The sequence below is a fragment of the Spinacia oleracea genome, chromosome 5 (assembly GCF_020520425.1).
Source record: "Spinacia oleracea cultivar Varoflay chromosome 5, BTI_SOV_V1, whole genome shotgun sequence".
NCBI classification, from domain to species: domain Eukaryota; kingdom Viridiplantae; phylum Streptophyta; class Magnoliopsida; order Caryophyllales; family Amaranthaceae; genus Spinacia; species Spinacia oleracea.
The window spans coordinates 51,348,301-51,369,771 of record NC_079491.1 but is presented as its reverse complement, the minus strand read 5'-3'; the positions used below and the strand labels follow the sequence as shown (position 1 = coordinate 51,369,771).

The 21,471-nt window shown below is 38.4% G+C and overlaps 1 pseudogene; it reads left to right on the top strand.

The window, feature by feature from the left end:
* Nucleotides 1–20,867, top strand: part of LOC110795861 (citrate synthase, glyoxysomal-like) — a 93,072-nt pseudogene extending 72,205 nt beyond the window's left edge.
* Nucleotides 20,868–21,471: the final 604 nt, after the last annotated feature.

Sequence of the window (21,471 nt, the reverse complement as noted above, 5' to 3'; positions counted from 1 at the left end):
GAAGCGGCCTCTAGCTAGGCATTCAGCTCACTTGATCTCACTGAATTATTAACTTGTTAATTAATACTGAACCGCACTTATTAGACTTAACATAGAATGCATACTTGGACCAAGGGCATTATTTCCTTCAGTACCATGGTTCTTCTTCGGTGTTTTCAGGTTCGGAGTCTATGGCACAGCAATAAGCCGACTCTTTCCTTCGCTCGACCCGAAGGGTCATTCCTTCCCATTCATTCGGGATGTTGAGCATTGAAGCTAGCTTCGCTAGTGCATCCGCGAATTGGTTGTCGTCTCTTGGCAAGTACGTATACTCGATTTTTTCAAATTGCTCGACTATTTGGTCTAAGTGAGCTTGATATTTTGAGAGACTAATGCTTCGGACCTTCCATCTTTTGGATATATGGTTGATTATTAGGGAAGAATCCCCGAAGACTTGTAGATGTTTGACTCCGAGGCTAACTGCGGCCTCTAGCCCAACTATGCAGGCCTCGTATTCGGCGGCGTTGTTTGTGGCCTCGAAGTCAAGTTTGACGGAAATTGGTATATGGGCCCCTTCGGGACTGACTAGGAGAACTCCGACGCCGCATCCTTTCTGGTTGGACGCGCCATCGAAGTATAGTGTCCAATAGTCGTCTCGTATCATCAGAAGTTCCTCGTCGGGGAGGAGGTAAGCTTCCGTGGTTTCCTCATTCGTGGCATGCTCGGCCAGGAATTCGGCTACCGCTCTTCCTTTGATTGTTTTTTCTGGCATGAATTTTAGGTCGAATTCTGAGAGCATGACTAGCCACCTGGACAGGCGACCATTTAGGGCGGGCTTTTCGAACATGTATTTTAAGGGGTCTAGTTGTGACACTATATGAACAGTGTGGGCCAATAGGTAATGTCTGAGTTTTTTGGATGCCCAGACGAGGGCGAGGCAGGTTTTCTCAAGTTCTGTGTATCTCGTCTCGTACTGTATGAACTTCTTGCTCAAGTAGTAAATGGCTCGCTCGGATCCATGTACATACTGTGAGAGCATAGCTCCCGCTGCAGTATCCGTGACGGTTAGGTATAGGCGTAAAGGGATTCCAGGCAAAGGCGGGGAGAGGACGGGTGGTTTGCTTAGGTATTCTTTGATTTTATTGAAGGAAGTTTGGCATTGTTCATCCTATTCGACCTTTTCTTCTTTTCTTAATTTTTTGAATATTGGCTCACAAGTCATAGTAAGCTTGGAAATGAACCTACTAATGTATTGCAGCTTTCCTAGGAAGCCCCTTATCTGTTTTTCAGTTTTTGGTGGGGGCATTTCGGTAATGGCTTTGATCTTAGATGGGTCAATCTCGATTCCTCGCGTACTAACAACATATCCTAGCAATTTTCCCGAGGTTACCCCGAACACACATTTTTGTGGATTTAGTCTCATGTTATATTTCAAGATTCGGGCGAAGAACTTGTTAAGTGCCGGGAGGTGACCGTGCCGGTCTTTAGATTTGACGATCATGTCGTCCACATAGACCTCGATTTCTTTGTGTATCGTGTCATGAAGTAACGTGGTGGCTGTTCTTTCATAGGTGGCCCCGCGTTTTTCAAACCAAAAGGCATTACAGTGTAACAATATGTACCCCAAGGGGTAATGAAAGTTGTTTTTTCCATGTCATCTTTTGCCATGAGTATTTGATTATATCCGGCGTACCCGTCCATAAAGGAGAGGAGCGCGTGCTCTGCGGTGTTGTCTACTAGTATGTCAATGTGAGGTAGAGGGAAGTCATCTTTAGGGCTGGCTTTGTTGAGGTCTCGAAAGTCTACGCACATTCGCACTCGTCCAACTTTTTTAGCTACGGGGACAATATTGGCCACCCATTCTGGGTAGTTGGAGACCTTTATAAAGCCGGCGTCTAATTGTTTAGTGACTTCTTCTTTTATTTTCAAGGCTATCTCTGGTTTGAGCCGCCGTAGCTTTTGTTTTACTGGCGTCATTTTGGGATCTAGCGGAATTTTATGCTTAGCGATTTCTCGATCTATTCCTGGCATGTCTTTGTAGGACCAAGCAAAGACACCCTCGAATTCCCGCAAAGTGGAGATTAGATCGGCCTTTTCAGTGGGAGTTAAGGTGAGGCCAATTTTAATAATTTTAGGATTTTCTTCTGTTCCAATATTTACCGATTCCGTGTCCTCAATTATAGGAGTTTTGAGTTCTTGTTCACTTACAGCTTTTATTAGTTCGGTATATTCCTCTTCTGGCTCTTTTTCGTGCTCATTAGTGGCGAGACATTCTGCATTATTACTCAGATTTTTAAGCGGCACATACTCAAAAGTTTTGTTTATCTTATTAAAGTCATGAAGCATTACATCAAAAAGATCTCTCGGAGTAGAGATTTCCGGGTCTAAACTATTTTTGGGAGGAGTTAAAATTTTGCTAGGCTCGGACTCGGAGTCAAAATCGGATTCAGACTCTAATTCTTCGTACATCGGACCCTCTCCCGCAGATATCTTGAACTTCATCCCACGAGCATTAGTCCATTTGAAAGTCTTGCGCCACCCTCGTTGGATTTGGTCATCTTTTGAGGGTGATGGAGCGATCAATTTAGTAGGATCGAACACTTCATCTTGGAGAGCTAATGCCATAATTTCTGTTTCTTTCTTCGCTCTTTTCTTTTCTAACCCAAACAATAGCCCGAAAGCATGTGAGTTGGGGAGCATTTTTGGCATAGCATGATTCTTTGGGGCGAGTGGCCTTTGATAACGTAAAGGGTCGTGTCCCAGAGCATGCATCTCTTGGGTTTGTGCGACCTCTAGGTATAGATGTTCGGGATATGCTTCTTCCATCGCGTTCCTTGATGGCTATCACGGGCAAGTACTCAGGGCCCTGCATTATTGTTGTGGAGTAGGAGACACATTAGTTTGTTTCGTGAGTCGGTTTTTAGACATTCTATGACCACCCTTAAGTCAGACTAGTATATTTGGCCTGCTATGTGCGCACTTTGAACTCTTTATATTTTCGAAAATCTCTGCCCGTGTGACATTCATAATTATTTGCATGGTCGACTTTTAGTGTCGAGCATTGCCGTCGTAGGAGGCCTAACAACGACGCAAAGAGTTATTAATTTTTTCACGAGTCGCTTTTGAAATCGAGTGCTTTTCTTACGCCTTCGTAGCAATTCTTTTTATGAACATTTTTTTTTGCGCTACGTATTTTCCTTTCGCGCGGACACCGAGGCTGCTGCGCCTGACCAGAAGGCCAAGCAGCAACTTCAGGGCCCAGCGAGGGGCGTGAGAAATTATGGCGCCCAGTCAGGGGCGTTGAAAATGCGTCCCTGGCTGGTTCTCGTTTTTCTGTCTTCTGTTTATGCGACTTCGATTTGCGTGCTTGCCTAATAACGTCCTTTACGCGTAGCAGCATTTGTGGGATTCGTTACAGGCCATCCCGAGCGTCGCTTATTTTTGTGGCGATCATTCGGGTTTGCGGAACACGTGTTTCGGTATAACTCTTTGGCAAATTAGTCTATGAATGTTTGGGCAATTTTTAAGGTCGTTGGTTTTCTAGGATAGTTTGTCACACATAATCACATATTTCGCTACACATAACTACATTACAAACATGGATTTGAAAATTAAATATGTCACGTAGTTTATGATAGGCTTCTATGGGTAGTTTATTTGCGCCTGGCTTGGTACCGCTTCTATCGTAAATCCAACACATTCCCCGGTCGAGGTAGTGTCTTCAACAGACGAATTTCGCCCAAGAGGCCAACCCGCAAGTGCAAGCCAAGGGGGCATGCAGGTGAGAGGGACCTAATGAGCGAGCGATTGGGTTCGGGATATGTGTACTACCTGCACAAGTACCGAGTGGGCAACATGCGCGGCGTATGCACCCCCCTATTGGCGAAAAAAGGTATCCTTCGTCCCAACTCCCGAGGGAGCCGAGATTCGTTATGATGTTTTGCCCGTTCACATTAATATGCTGATTTTCAGGTCGTCCCAACTTGATGGGGAAATAAACGCGGGGTAGGATCGTTTCACCCTTCGGCTATTTTGATTACCTACAAGCACGAGTATTTCCTTCACTTTCCCCAGCGGAGTCGCCACTGTGAGGGGGTCGAAAAAGCGCGAGGCTAATGCGTGACCTCGTCGCTCGTGGGTGTGACGATTCTTTTTATTCAATCAAGTGTAATTGGATTGCCTGTGAGTTTACACCCAATTGACTAGTAATATAGGAGTCGCCATTCAGTTTTTAACAACAATGAGAAAAACTAACAAAACCCGGTTATCGTGACATAAAGGGAGTGCAATTATGTTTGACCACGACGGCCGTAGGTTCCCTTGTGATCCCTGGTGTGGGGATCTCTCAACATACACCCGCAAGGTAGAGATTGAGGGTTCGGGGGACTGTAACTACCGAGAGGAGTACTTCGCTCGTCGATAACTCCAGAGGCAGGATATCCTTACTAGCTCAGGATAAATAATTGAAGGGACATGCGTTAACTATTAAACTAATCTGAGCTGATTTTAACAATATGCAACATATAATACTAGATCGATCGTGATTATCTGATTTAAATAGTATTAAGGGACCTAGCATGATAACCCAATTTCCCGAAAATATTATATTTGTTAGGCGTGATAGAACAATCAGATTTAGTTAGTTTAACAGTTCATAAAAAGGGCGAGGAAAGCAATTAAATCATCGAGAAGGGGCACATTACGACGCACCCTTGAGAGGTGCGTCACAGTTCTCAGAAAACTAACCACTTTGACTTTGCTATTTCTCCTTTTTATTTAAAGAATCTCAATTATGGGACAGGATACGTTCTGTTCGATTTATGGATCGATTGCGACAGAACACGTGAACAGCTTCGCAGCGTGAGGCTTAAGCTAAGGGTTGGAGTCAATACTCAGAATATAATTATGTGTTGTGTGTGTCCTTTTCACGTCGAATTTGGGGCTGTATTTATAGGGAAGAATTCGTGGAAAGATAGAATTGCAGAGTTCTAATCCACAAAGAATTAGGAAAAAATACGTACCCAGGTATTTTCAGCGCCCAGGCCTGGGCGCCGAAGATTTCGGCGCCCAGAGCCAAGCGTTGAAAATAGGGTCTGGGCTGTTTTCTTAGTCAGATTCGGATTCCTGAAATCCGTAGTGTTTGAGACTTAATCGAGTCTTTTAGTGCGTATCAATTTCATGACGGAATGCGTCTGGGCCCGTTACGAACTCTAGGCTCGTTAGGATTTTAATTAATACGTAACTCTTATTTCCGAATCATATTAGGAATAGGATTCTCGCAGTTTTCTATCTCATTTAGGATTTTTGTTGGAGTGCAACGCCTAATTCTGACAGGTTTCTATCTTTTATGACTTGCCACTTTTAATAGCTGCCCATTACAGCAGTTACTATTTTTAGCAGGTTTCCATAAATAGCAGTTTTCTATAAATATCAAGTTTCGGGTGAAATGAAAAGGGGAATTGAGATTCGTTTATTTTATAGGAGATGCGTTGTCAAGTGGAGATTTATGCTTTCATCATCGAACCTTTCCCTTTCGGGAATGGGGACAAAAGTAGGTGTCTACAAACCCAAAGAATGCATGTGAGTTAGAAAGATATTACCGGTGATGACGTGGGAGCAAGTCCTGCAAAGAACCGTAATAACGAACGAACTCACCAAGAAGAATAAGTCGGACATGGCAAAGATGGATGCAAAGATTTCCACATCAAGAAAGCTTGAGCCACAAAAAAACATCAAAAATCAAGAAAAATTAGTATACATGGGCCAAGTGGCCAACACCCACGGGTTGCCTCCCGAGAAGCGCTCTTTTCACGTCATTAGCTTGACGCTTCAATAGTTTGTCATATGAAATGGCAAACATATCCAATAGTAACAAGTAGGCAAGAGTCAAATGAGATGCAAGCACAAAGTAGAATGCAACTTTATTCCTACAAGGGGTAGGGAACCAAAAAAAAAAGAAAAATCAAAATTAAAAACAAAAGAAATACTCCCTTCTTCATGCTCCTTTGAGTAAGGAGAATCATTAGGATCAATGGAGGAAAAAGAATCCTCAAGCGGCGGGAGTTTGGACAAAAAGGGAAAAGAAATGGGAAATGAAGGATAAATGTTGAGTTTTCTCTTTCGGAATGGGGAATGAGGGAAGGGAGTGGGAATAAGAGATTCACAAACAACTTCACTCACATCACATAAAGCACAAGAAATCTCAACATAAGATCCTTCATTCACTTTAAAATCTTTTTGGTTGGCACATTCACTCTTTTCCTCAATTTGAATCGATTTAAGCACTTCAAGGCAAAATGGAGCAAATAGATTTTCATCACCATCATCGAGGCATTCACTCAAAGAGGAACGAGTAGGAACAAATTCTCCAATACTCAACTCCTCAATATCATGCATCATAGGTGGCAATGTAGCCTCAAACTCATCTCTTCTCCATGAAACATCCTTAATAGATTCTTGCATTAGGTTAGAAAGTCCCAAAAAGCCTTTTACAACTCGTTAGAAAGTCCCAAAAATCCTTTTACAACTCGTTAGGACATATCCTCAAATAAATTGAAACTAGAATCTATTTTTTGCTCTTCTTGAATTTCAAGATACTTCATGAAATGTAGCATCTCACGCAATTGTTGGATAGATTCATCTTTCAAAGAGCTTAAGAATTTATCATGGAAATAGAGAAGATCATCAAGCGAAATCGATTCGTCATCTTGAGAAACAAAAGAATTTGCCATTTTTTCGGTTTTCAAAGAAAAAGAAAATGAAAAATGAACTAGACTAGCGAACTAGAATGAAGAATCAAACAATGATGCCATTCCCCGGCAACGGCACCATTTTGATAGGTGTATTTTCCTTCGTTGAATAGAAAACAACCTAATCAAACAAAATTTATAAAACACCTAAACTACCGGCTATATTGACTATAGCGGCAAGCATAGGGATCGTCCCATAGGAATGGATATGTTTGACTATTCAATCTATGCGTTCACAAGCTAGTTCGGAAGGAATTCGAGCTTTTGAATTAAACTAAGTAAATCTAGAAAAGCAAACAAATAAAGAAATTCTAGAGATTTCGGGAATCGGCTATGGAAATCGAATCAAAGGAAGCACAAGGTCAAGACATTCATGAATATGCAACGACATAGCAAATAGGGGAATGAAAACTAATGACGAACCCGCCACCTCTCGGATAGGGAACGCTAAACGTCTAACCCACGGAAGAGCTTTCGCCTAATCCTAGATTAAACTAACTAACATATAATAGGAACTATCATTCACTTGCACAAATTAGGCTCACAATGTCTTGCCAACCTAATCATAAATTCCAATCTAATCCAATCGAATAGCATTCGCGACTACTACTCAACTAGTCATGGAAATCCTATCACTAAATCACATTTAATCACAACATCAATCATGAATTTCCCCAAAACTTCTCCAAATTCAATCCCAAAGTTTCATCCCTAACCTCTAGACTAAACTACTCAATTAGCATGATTAACATCAACATTAAACTAACATTAATCCTAATCATGAATCTAATTGAAACAATGAAGCTATTTGAAACAATAAAGTTCAGAAAATTCAAACCACAAAAATTGGGGAAAAATCAAGCAAATTAAAAATATCAAACTAATTCTAGAATTCAAGCATAAAATCTAAGCAAGAACGAAATTAACTAAGAAATTAAAGAATTGAAGAACAAAATCAAAAGAGGAATTAGAATTATACCTTGAAATGAAGAAATTGCATCAAACTTTGAAGAACAAATGAAGAACAAAACTTAAAGCAAAGAGAAAAAGAAATCTGAAAATAATAATTGAATTCACTAAGAATTGAAGAATTTGAAGCAATGAATCCTAATCCTAATCACTAATCTAAGCCCTAAACTAATTCTAGAGAGAGAATTATAAGCTAAGCCTAAAATCTGAAAATTAGAAATGAATTACGTAAAACTAACTATGATTACAAATGCTGCGATTTACATTTTTATAGTAGCAGCCCCGCAGCCGTGTTTGGTCGCACAAGGGGTATGTTTGGTCGCACAAAATCTGTGCAGTCGAACAAAGAAGCACATTCGGTCGCACACCAAATTTAGGCCATTCTGTCTTGACACTCGCCCGCACAGCAGCTCATGTTTGCTCGCACAGCCTTGTTCGATCGCACAGTAATTCATGTGCGACCGAACAAAACTACAGGGCTGTTCTGCGCTATTTTGCGTGTTGTTCTGCTGTGCTGGTCTGCTGCGATATTCTGCTTGAGCTGTAGTTGCTGTTCTTGCCTTGATAACCCTCCTTAGTTGCTGCTGTAAAGGCATTTAAAAGCTCGAGGAATTTGGTGAGCAACAGCAAGGATTAAACAATCAACAACCAAGGGGAGAGCTGCGTGCATAGCTGCTGTTTAGCTTGTGTGCTGGCTGTGTTAGCTCGTAGCTGTGCTGTGATAGCATGCTGCTGCGATGCTTGCTACATGGCTGCTGTGAGTATTGTTGTGCCGTACTTGCTGCAAGGTAAGGATCATGGCACTCAAGGGGAGCATAAGGCTGCAGTGGCAGCTCGTGCATTGTTGTGAGTGCACAGCTATGGCTGTTCTGTTCGTGCACTTGGCTGCTATACTGCCTGGTCTGTGCTCTTGCTGCACTGCTTGTGACAGTGCTGAAGGGCGGGTTGTCATTCGTGCACTTAGTAGGCAGCCTAAGTAGATTGTTTCACCTAGCAAAATCAATGAAAATCGTAGAGCATTTATTAATAATCGAAAATCAAAATATTAATTCGTTTAATAATTTTACAAATCGTAAAACATATAACTCGTAGACAAGCATAATGACACGTTATTAACACGTTAATACTCAAAACGAACCTTACGCAACGAGAATGCGCACAAAAGGCATATTTAGAGCAAAAACGACTAAAATATGCGCAAGACGAGAAAATGTAACGATAAATGCAAAAATGCAACAAACGAACTAAAAATGATAAAACTAAGCAAAAATAATAATAAAATGCTAATAAAATGACCTAAAATCCTAAGCTAAGAGCGACATAAATGTCGCTCATCAAGATGTTACATGTTAGTATAATAGCATAAGTTCGTAGATGCTTCTTAACGTTTGGGTTATGGTGCAGCTTTAAATGTCATAATACTTATTTAATCTTGGAACTCTAAGCGTGGTCTGATATTAAGTACTGTATATTTTAGCTTGTTCTGCTCATCATTGATAACGTTAAACTGCTCAGGGTAACCTTTTGAAAAAATAGGAGGTTTGTGGATGATAGAATTCTTAATAAGTTATCGTTCCTGTGTTGAGTGTGTTCCTCTTCTGACACACACTAATAGTATGGACATAACTTCTCCATTCAGGAAACTGATTCTGATGTACGAAAATGATGAGCTATATGTTGTTTATGCACTATTTGTGTTGTTTTATTGACATCCTTGTTTAAATTAGGAATTTCCTCTTTGAAATCTATCCCAAATCCATATCGGTTACATTGTCAAAACTACTTATGCTCAGCATTTGAAGGGCTGGATGGACTCATGTTCTGGCCTTGCTCCTGTGATATGTATGATGAATTCTGTAATTCTGTAGTCTTGTTACATCAAATGTAATGTATGTGGTCTCTGGGAAGTACTTGTTTGTATTATGTCCTTTTTTTAATTCAAAATATATTCCGACAGGCTACCTACACCATTAAAACAATAAATGCTTGAGAAATTGTGGGGTGGAATGGACTCAATTTTTTTGCCATGCTCGTGTGATGTAGAAGATGAATGGACTTACCTTCCTTATGAAAGAATATTAGTGATAATGCTTGATTCTCCTGGTTGATTTGGCTGCCGGTATTAATCTTCAAAAGCTTTTATAAACAATTTATCATGGGAGTCAAACTTCATATGACTAGGAGTATATTTTTTTGGGTGATAGTTTCACCTAAGAATTCATTTACATCGTACTTCCATCTTAAGATATGATTTCAGGAGTATGTTTATTCACTGCTTTGATTCTGTTTATTACTTCCAGCTCATCCTATTCTCTTTTTGCAGGGTCAGGATCTTTACAAGTCAAAGCAAGTGAGAGATAAACAGATAGTCAGAATACTCGGGAAGGTCAGTACCACTCTCATTTCTTCCTTTTGTGGCTACTTCACTCAAAAGTCTCATCCAAATAATCAACTATTCAACTGTCAAGATCCAAATTTTTTAAAACTGGATGGCCTGGATATGAAACATTCATTGAACGATGCATTTAGTTTTTGTTTTTCCCTGCCTTTGTAGAATTGGTTCACATGACCTTATATAATCTTTACTGCAGTCAGTTTTACTAGCTTTCACCATAATCATAAACAATCAACTAAAACTATGAACTGATGATGTTATATAATTTAATATCAGGAAAAGGGGATGTAAAAAGAAAGAGAATTATTCTTCAACCCATATTCTTTTGTTATTTGCGTGGGGGCAGCATGTGTTGTGAAGTGATGTACTCCGTAATCGTTTTATTAAATGTTTTCTTGTTGGAAAATTTCCTGTCTTTTAAATTAATTGGAGTCTCAATTAACATTATAATTGGAACATTGATCTTCTATGTTGATGCCTCATCCCCTTACAATTGGATTCAATATTTTACAGGCTCCAACTATTGCAGCTGCGGCTTATTTGAGATTGGCTGGACGTCCTGCAGTTCTTCCTTCCAACAACCTTTCATATTCAGAGAACTTCCTTTACATGCTTGATTCTCTGTAAGTTATATTTACAAATTCCCTAGATTGCCGAGGGTTAATTATTTACGTATGTTCTGTGTTACTTGTACGTATATGATCTTTTGTAGATCTGACAAGGATGTGAATATCACTTTTAAATATTGACGTTCCTTTTACTGCATGCAGGGGTAATAGGTCTTACAAACCAACTCCTCGTTTAGCTCGTGTTCTTGATGTTCTTTTCATTCTACATGCGGAACATGAAATGAATTGCTCTACAGCTGCTGCCCGGCATTTAGCATCAAAGTATATATGATATATACATGAAACAAGAAGTTCAGATGATTTTGTTTAAATAGATTTCAAGTATTGTTCTGGTTTTGTACATGCAGTGGTGTTGATGTGTACACAGCCCTTGCCGGGGCTATTGGGGCACTCTATGATCCTCTTCATGGTGGTGCAAATGAGGTAATATGCATTAAAGAGTCCCATCTGAATTTTGGTAGGTCTATGATGTAAAAGTTATGTAGATTGTGGCATGAAACTTATGCATCTCTCTGATGAGTGGTGACATTTCGGAGGTGTTTAATATCTTCGCCTGTTATTTTTGGAACATAGGCTGTGCTCAAAATGCTGAATGAGATTGGAAGTGTTGAAAACATACCAGACTTCATCGAGGGCGTCAAGAATAGGTAAATAGTTCTGTAGAACAACCAAATTTGTTTCTATATCTGTTGTTTCATCATGCATGGCTATTGCTTTTAAAATAATTAAAAAAAATTGCACTAATAATTGTCATTTTTACATCTTTGAAGGAAACGGAAAATGTCAGGAGTCGGGCATCGTGTGTATAAAAACTATGATCCTAGAGCAAAGGTAATTAGGAAGTTGGCACAGGAAGTATTCTCCATAGTTGGAAGAGATCCCCTCATTGAGGTACTTTGTTCTTCCTAATGACTTACTTACTCCTGTTATCTAGACGCTTACCGAAAAATAATATTGATTTATACGCTAGCATAATCTCTAGGTTTAGTTCAATGGGACACAATAGGGATAAATCTGATGAAAAGTTCATTTCTGCCAATAAAAAGTGAAGAAGAACTGCTGTCAAGCCTGTCATCTTTGTTTACCTTGTTTGATGAATTATCAAATTTTCTGGAAGTATTCTAAATAATGAGATTAGATAAGACTAGAGTTTCTCAAGTGTATGGCATGAAGTTACATTAGTCAAACATTGACTATAGAATCATTCGTCTATTTGAAATCTGAATATTTTTTGTAGGTGGTTGTTGCTTTTGAGAAAGCTTCCCTATCAGACGAGTACTTTATAAAGAGTAAGTTGTACCCAAATATGGATTTTTACTCTGGGTTAATCTACAGGTGCAAAGTTATTTCATGTACTGTATTTAATAATTTTAATAATAACCTTACTCTACTGTAAGTTGATTTATTTTTACCCAATCAGGGCAATGGGATTCCCAACGAATTTTCCCTGTTTTATTTGCAATCCCTCGTATGGATGGATATTTGTGTTAGGTTATGATACATATGACAATTCATAAATCATGCGGAAAAACCATTTAGCCAGGAATACATATTATTTACACATAATCATATAGCATAGTTTAGATGCATACTCTTTGTTGCGTGCCTTCCCTAGCTGCGCCCGAACCGAACAAGAACAAGTCTTTAGGACTCCAAGTGTCGTCCCTCCATAGATAGTCCACAGCACGTCCGGATCCGCCTTAAGATTGACCAACTAGAGTCGCCCTTAAGGTACTAGAATTTTCGGCACTCTTAGGTAAGAAATATGGCTGAATTTTTCTCTCAAAACTCACTTTGAATACTTGAATTAATCTCTGAAAATATGTGACCCTAGGCACGTATTTATAGAGTTATGGAAAGGGAATTGGAATCCTAGTAGGATACGAATTAATTAAACTTAGAATTCTACAAGAACTCTAATTAATTAATTTATCCTTCTAGGAATAGGAATTTAATCATATAGCAATTCTAATAGTTTTAGGAATTGTGCATGAACACAAACTCACACACACACACGGCAGCCACAAGGGCCGCCCATGCGCGTGCGTGCGAGCAGCAGCCCACGCAGCGAGGCCCACGCAGCCGTGGCCTTGGCGCGCGCTGGGCCTGCCTTGCGGTAGGCCTGGGCGCTGCCTTGGCTGGGCTTGTGGCGCGCGTTTGGCTTGCTGGGCGATGGCCCGACTTCGTGCTGGGCCTTCGTCCGGCAGGCCTCGTCCGATGCTAATTCGTACGATACGCTTCCGATTAAATTCCCGGTTCCGGAATTCATTTCCGATACGAACAATATTTAATATTTCCGATTCCGGAATCAATTTCCGTTTCGAACAAATATTTAATATTTCCGTTTCCGGAATTATTTTCCGATTCCGATAATATTTCCGATTCTGACAATATTTCCGTTTCCGGCAATATTTCCGATTCTGGTAATATTTCCATTTCCGATAATATTTTCCGATACGTACCATGTTTCCGTTTCCGGCAACATCTACGACTTGGATAATATTTATATTTCCGATACGATCCATATTTCCGTTTCCGGCAATATCATCGTTTCCGGAGTATTCATTTCTTGCCTGTGACGATCTCAGCTCCCACTGAAACCAAGATCCGTCGATTCCGAATATCCATAGATGGAGTATCTAATGCCATTAAATACTTGATCCGTTTACGTACTATTTGTGTGACCCTACGGGTTCAGTCAAGAGTAAGTTGTGGATTAATATCATTAATTCCACTTGAACTGAAGCGGCCTCTAGCTAGGCATTCAGCTCACTTGATCTCACTGAATTATTAACTTGTTAATTAATACTGAACCGCATTTATTAGACTTAACATAGAATGCATACTTGGACCAAGGGCATTATTTCCTTCAGTCTCCCACTTGTCCTTAGGGACAAGTGTGCATTTCCTAATTCCTTTGTCGCTTGATGCTTGCTCTTGAACATAAGGTAAGAGTTGTCATCCTTATTATGTCCAGAGGTGTTCCTCGGTTTCAGAGTTCAACTGATCAAATAAACAGATAATCATAGCCTATGATTCATCCGAGCACGGCCATGCAATTCACAGTTTCTAGCTCTCCGAGTGGCCTTGTACAACTTTTAAGCATCTCATCCCGATTTATGGGAGGACAATCCCAATCTTGCGATCTTGAGATTAGACTTCGTTTGATAGGTGATTACCTGAGCGTTGCCTTTATAGCCTCCTTTTACGGTGCGACGGTTGGTCAACGTCAAAGCAACCAGTTCTCAAACAAGTAATCTCAAATCACTCAGGTATTGAGGATTTAGTGTCTAATAATTTTAATGAAATTTACTTATGACAGATTTTCATCTCTTACAGTAAAGTTTCATAGGTCTTGTCCGATACTAGTCTTCCCAAAGTAAGTATCTATGCAAATGATTATGACATTGCCATGTCCACATAGTTCAAGAAACAGAACTACTAGTCATCTTGCATTCTAATCGTCTAACGTTTTCTATGCGTCCAATTTTATAGAAAACTCCGACTAGGGACCATTTTCAACCTTTGACATTCAAGTTCACTTGATAGACATTTCTTAGTCACAGGACTGGTCCTGACAGTCTATCTTGAATATGTCGTCAAATTTGAAGGGACTCATCATTTAATACTAAACCAAGATTAAATGGAATATGAAAATACATTTCATATATGATAAATGTTCAACCCCAATGTTTTATAACCATGGGCCTCAAACCCATCTTCTAAAACAATTCATGGAATTCAAAGCTATGCTTGATTTCCAGTGCTACAACGTGAGTGTTGCTTCTCACTTGTTGCATAGGTTTAGTTATCATGCTTTGCCAATCTTAATATCCTTTTCATCGAATGTTCTTCGAGATATGATGATAAGATCTTTTCGAGTTTGTTTATTATGTGATCTAGTCTTTCTTACTTCGATGGTGGTTTTACTCATTTTTCAATGAAGAACCATCAAGTTAGCAGACGTTTTTCTTGCTTCAAGAGTGGTTCTACGCATTTTTCAATGAAGAACCATCAAGCCAGCAGATAGGTGATCTACCCAAGTTCAGTGAAGAACTTTAAACAACCCTGTTTTATTGCTTCTTAGGCAATAATTACTTTTACTTCAACTGTATAGGTTGCTAGTGATGCTTTGTTTGGATTTACCTATCCAGGCAGTTCATAGATATGTGGAAGATTCTCCAACTATATCTTGGAACATAGAAATTATTTATTTTAATTTCCCACGCACCAACTCATGGTCTCCAACCCATGTTGCCATTTTCAAAACACGATGCTCTATAGCTCGTCCTTATCAATGGTTAACTCCAAAGGGTCTTGCTTGATCCTTTGCCAGTGTTTATGCGTGTAGCATCAATATTTAGTATATCTTTGTTTCCTTGAATCAAGAACTATTCCTATGTACTTTTTCAAGTATCATAAGTATTCTTGATCTCAATCTAGTTGATCTTCACTTAGATCAATAGAGATTGGTATATGTTCGTCATGCCTAAAGTCATACGATACATTTTTGGCGATCCTCATATTATATCATACATGATAAATTCTTTTGCAGAATAATTCTCAATTGAATTCTATTCATGTAACTTTAGCTCATCTAGTTTCAGTAGATACTAAATCCAGCTAAATTCTTTGACATATAATATAGGTTAAGAATCTTACTTAGATCCTTGGATGTTTAACTTAGTAAATGCTTATACATAGTTCAAACATTCTTTACTTAGATTTATTCACATGGGTCGAATATCTCCAATGGAGTCATTCGTGTTTGATTTAGTAAATGCCATTACTTAATCTAAAACATTAATATAAGATCTTTGTAAATAGATCTTAATACCCAGTATGCACTAAGTTTCGCCTTGGTCCAACATTGATGAATAATTTCAAACCTAAGTTATTAGCATTTGAATGTTATTTCACAATAGAGAGATATGTGTGTGATACACATAGGACCAATTAAGTTTTATGTACTCCCACTAAACTTCTTATATATCTATAAGAATCATGTACATTTTATGAAACTAAAATACTTATTAGCTTCACTAAAATACATTTCTAATTCCCAATTGCTTGCTTAAATCTGTACTTAGATTTCATAAGCTAGCTTTCTTTTTCAAGCATTTATTTGGATCCACAAATCCTATGACATACCATGTACATAGTTTATTCCAACATTTTATTGAGGAATTGTTTTGTCATCCAATTGCTATATGTACCGGCATGCAATCATTGCTTGAATTATAGACTTGAGCATTACGATTATGCATGAGGTTTCAACACAATCCATGCCATGAATTTGCTTGTAACCTTTTAGCAACTAATCTAGCTTTGTGCGTGAACACAATTCCATGTTTGATGGTTTTTATCCTTAAAACAAACTTGCAACCAATAGGTGTGAAACTATTCTTGCAAATCAACAAAATTACAATTTTGTCATCAAAACATTGAGTATGTTTTATGGCCTCTAACCATTTAAACATATAGTCTATATATGGCCTCTAACCTTTTTAGGGAATCTATATTTCGTCATAGCTTTCTTACAAGTCACAAACTCATTAATCTATATGATAATAGTTTGACTGCAAGTTGTAGGTTTCTTCACTATTTAATAGAAGAATCTCATAGTTTCATTGACCTGATCTCTATGTTTCTTCACTATCTAATAGAAGAATTTCATAGTTTCAGTGACTTGAATTCTATGCCTACTTGGGTATAGAACATCAAACAATAGAATATCAATAGCCACTTGAAAGTCCTTTGAATATTCTTGTTCTCCTTGAAGCACTTGTAAAGTCTTCTAAGAGATGTCTATTCTTTAAAGCCACTTGTAAAGTCCTTACAGAATAAGTTCGGATTTTCTGAAGCACTTCGAAAAGCCTCCGGAATGTCTGTTTATGTTTGTTGTTTGCCTTGAAGACTTTCGAGGTCTATTTTCTCCCACTTGTCATTTTGGAAACGAATCTCCAAAAGGACATCATTTCGAGCAAACAAACATTATGTTCTCAAAAATTCGTGGTAGAAACAATACCCTTGTGTCTCATTTGAATAAATCATAATGAAACATATATCTAGACTTGGGCCTTAGTTTGTTGAATAACAAACACTAAGCTCCCACTGAGTTTAGCAACTCTTTAGATATATTTAATTGAAAAGATATCCTGAAATTACTTTTCAATAGCTTTGACGAATTTGGTTTAGTTTGGTGGTAGTTGAGCATTTTGTTTTAGAAATTATAGGAAAAGTTTTTATGATTCATCATTAATCGAATCAAGTACCAATTGACTTCGATTATTCCAACTAAGATATGCCATATCTTATGGACCTAGATTGTGAAATTACAACACACAATCATTGATGATCATATTTGGTCTCAAGTAATCATCAACATGATCTAACCTAGATCTTTATGATTTCTTGCCAAGTGGATTTTATACTTCTGAATCTTTGAACTAGCCAAACAGATTCAACTTATATCACATTTGAGTAAATAAACCTATATTCACTCAAATCTGTGTGAAATAATAAAGTCATAAAACCTTTCTTTAGCTTTGAACTCTATTGTCTAGGCGTTCTAACAATACTTCATATCTTTTGTTACTTTCAACAAGTAAGACTAGTTGTCTTAAAATGATCTAGAAATCAATCAATTTTCAAAATTCCATCAAAATAGAGCTTATGAATGTTAACTTGTTGATATGGTCTAAGCAACAATGCCAAAGATTAGTGGAACTCAAATCAAGGGGTTGATTTGAACCTAGTAAAGTTCTTTAAAGAGTTGTTTGTTTTAATCAAGTATATTGCCTCAACCTGTAATTGACCATTTCATTCAAATAAACAAACAAACATTGTTTTTGTTTTTCTTGAATGTGAGTCTTTCTGTGTTTGAAGCAGAAATTTAGGTATGCTGATTATGGAACAAAATAGCCATTAAGTTCCAGCCTTTGAAAGGACTTAAAACAAACTTAGATGACCCTACAATTAATGTAGCATTGCCATGCTTCATTTCCCACTTGTAGGTCATTAGTGTATCCTAGCTTCCATTGTTTGAGTTATTACCGAAGTAAGAACCTCAAGCGGTATATGATACCAAGGAAGTTTGATTGCTAGGTCACTTCTCTTTAAACATAAACTTATAGGTAGAAACGGAATCGTAAATTCCTTTCATTTGTTCCTCGTTTTCCTATTTCTTGTACCCTTTCTTATAGTCTTAATAATTGAATTCTTCAGTGTTGACTTTTATACTTTGTTAGACATGTCCAATGTCACCCCAACAAGGTTCTTAACATTTAATTTATGTTGAATATTAAGTTTCAACTAGATGATCTTACCAGAAGCTTCTAAAGTTCTCTAAGCATCGATCTATTCGAATGTCTAGGGACTAGACTCATTCGAGAATTAAATGGACAAAGATATTAGGTTGTTAACCATTGGTAAAGCTGAGCGTTTAAGCTCAATGCTTTATGATCTCAAAACTACAGTGTATTTTGAATTCACAAGCACCAATTGGTTTGCCATTCGATTTTGATATTCGAAAACAACCATAAAAGTCGATATAAGAAACGTACATTTTAAATTGCTCACTTTCTCTCTTTTCCGTGAATCGTTCTTGGATTCACTACCAATCGAGGAAATTTACTGTTACCTTTCTAAAAGGATTTATTGCAGTGCAAGATATTTAATTATAAACAATAATTAAAACATACATTGAAGCATGCAAAGTCTAAACATTTATCATGAATAATAACTTGAAATTAAAGCAACCATGCAATTCAAACAAGTTATTAGCATTTTATACGATTTTATTGTTCCGGCAGGTGTGAATAAAATGATTCCAAGACCCTAAAACCATTGAAGAATTAAGCACAGTTTGTCGACTCAATTCTAAAACATTTTAGGTAAGCAAAAGCCTTTTGCTAATAGTCTAGAAACTACTCTTGGTTGATAGGTACGTCTAAGAACTTATTAGGTAAACCTATCGATTTTGCCACGACATAAAAGGACTCCTTACTTATATCGTTGAGTTTCACCAAAACTAACATGTACTCACAATTATTTGTGTACCTTGCCCCTTTAGGACCAATAAGTAACACCTCGCTGAGCGAAAACTATTACTAGATTGATGTAAAGGATATCCAAGCAAGTGTATATTTTGGCATGGCACCTTTTAACTCAATTTTTAAGTTTGGAACTTAAGGCTCAATTTTTAAGTTTGGAACTTAATGCGGAATTGACACAAAAATCACTCGATTTGGATGAGTAACGAAGAAACTGCCGAAAAACTGCGTACGTATAATTAAATAAACGCAATTTGCAATTAATTAACAATTACGAAAATTAATCACCCCTTTTAATTCTTGCAAATTTGTAATATTTAACCATGTTCATGCAATTTAGATTATGAAAATAATAAGGGGCTCGTGATACCACTGTTAGGTTATGATACATATGACAATTCATAAATCATGCGGAAAAACCATTTAGCCAGGAATACATATTATTTACACATAATCATATAGCATAGTTTAGATGCATACTCTTTGTTGCGTGCCTTCCCTAGCTGCGCCCGAACCGAACAAGAACAAGTCTTTAGGACTCCAAGTGTCGTCCCTCCGTAGATAGTCCACAGCACGTCCGGATCCGCCTTAAGATTGACCAAATAGAGTCGCCCTTAAGGTACTAGAATTTTCGGCACTCTTAGGTAAGAAATATGGCTGAATTTTTCTCTCAAAACTCACTTTGAATACTTGAATTAATCTCTGAAAATATGTGACCCTAGGCACGTATTTATAGAGTTATGGAAAGGGAATTGGAATCCTAGTAGGATACGAATTAATTAAACTTAGAATTCTACAAGAACTCTAATTAATTAATTTATCCTTCTAGGAATAGGAATTTAATCATATAGCAATTCTAATAGTTTTAGGAATTGTGCATGAACACAAACTCACACACACACACGGCAGCCACAAGGGCCGGCCATGCGCGTGCGTGCGAGCAGCAGCCCACGCAGCGAGGCCCACGCAGCCGTGGCCTTGGCGCGCGCTGGGCCTGCCTTGCGGTAGGCCTGGGCGCTGCCTTGGCTGGGCTTGTGGCGCGCGTTTGGCTTGCTGGGCGATGGCCCGACTTCGTGCTGGGCCTTCGTCCGGCAGGCTTCGTCCGATGCTAATTCGTACGATACGCTTCCGATTAAATTCCCGGTTCCGGAATTCATTTCCGATACGAACAATATTTAATATTTCCGATTCCGGAATCAATTTCCGTTCCGAACAAATATTTAATATTTCCGTTTCCGGAATTATTTTCCGATTCCGATAATATTTCCGATTCTGACAATATTTCCGTTTCCGGCAATATTTCCGATTCTGGTAATATTTCCATTTCAGATAATATTTTCCGATACGTACCATGTTTCCGTTTCCGGCAACATCTACGACTTGGATAATATTTATATTTCCGATACGATCCATATTTCCGTTTCCGGCAATATCATCGTTTCCGGAATATTCATTTCTTGCCTGTGACGATCTCAGCTCCCACTGAAACCAAGATCCGTCGATTCCGAATATCCATAGATGGAGTATCTAATGCCATTAAATACTTGATCCGTTTACGTACTATTTGTGTGACCCTACGGGTTCAGTCAAGAGTAAGCTGTGGATTAATATCATTAATTCCACTTGAACTGAAGCGGCCTTTAGCTAGGCCTTCAGCTCACTTGATCTCACTGAATTATTAACTTGTTAATTAATACTGAACCGCATTTATTAGACTTAACATAGAATGCATACTTGGACCAAGGGCATTATTTCCTTCAATTTGGCCCATTGGAGGGAGTCACTTGATGATCTTGATACAAAGATAATGCGACCCCAACAGGTTAGATTGTGAAATTGATGCTTTTCTTTTCTCTTTTCGCCTGCTCTTGGCTTTCTGTTTGAAAGTTGAGACAAATTAAGGCTTGGTGGTTGTTTGGTATGTCTATTATTTGTTCCAAGAATTCATTTGAACTTGCAGGTGTATACTGGAGTATGGTTTAGACATTACATTCCCCTAAAAGAACGGATTGATTCAGCTGGGGAAGACAAGCTTAGTCAGGTATCGGTCTCAAATGCAACAAGGCGGCGACTGTCTGGATCTGGAGCTTAAACCTTTTTCAGACAGGAAATAAATGGAGCAAGCATTTTTTATTTTGTTTCATGTTGTAGACACCTACTTTTGTCCCCATTCCCGAAAGGGAAATGTTCGATGATGAAGACGTAAAAACTCCACTTGACAACGCATCTCCTATAAAATAAACGAATCTCGATTCCCCATTTCATTTCACCCGAAACCTGCTATTTATGGAAACCTGCTAAAAATAGTAACTGCCGTAAAACGTAGCTTCTAAAAGTGGCAAATCATAAAAGATAGAAACCTGTCAGAATTAGGTGTTGTATTCCAACATAAATCCTAAATGAGATAGAAAACTGCGAGAATCCTATTCCTAATATGATTCAGAAATAAGAGTTACGTATTAATTGAAATCCTAACGAGCCTAGAGTTCGTAACGGGCCCGGATGAATTCCGTCACAAAATTGATACGCGCTAAAAGACTCGAATTAATCTCAAACTCTACGGATTTCAGGAATCCGAATCTGACTAAAGAAAACAGCCCAGACCCTATTTTCAACGCCTGGCTCTGGGCGCCAAAATCTTCGGCGCCCAGGCCTGGGCGCTGAAAATACCTGGGTACGTGTTTTTTCCTAATTCT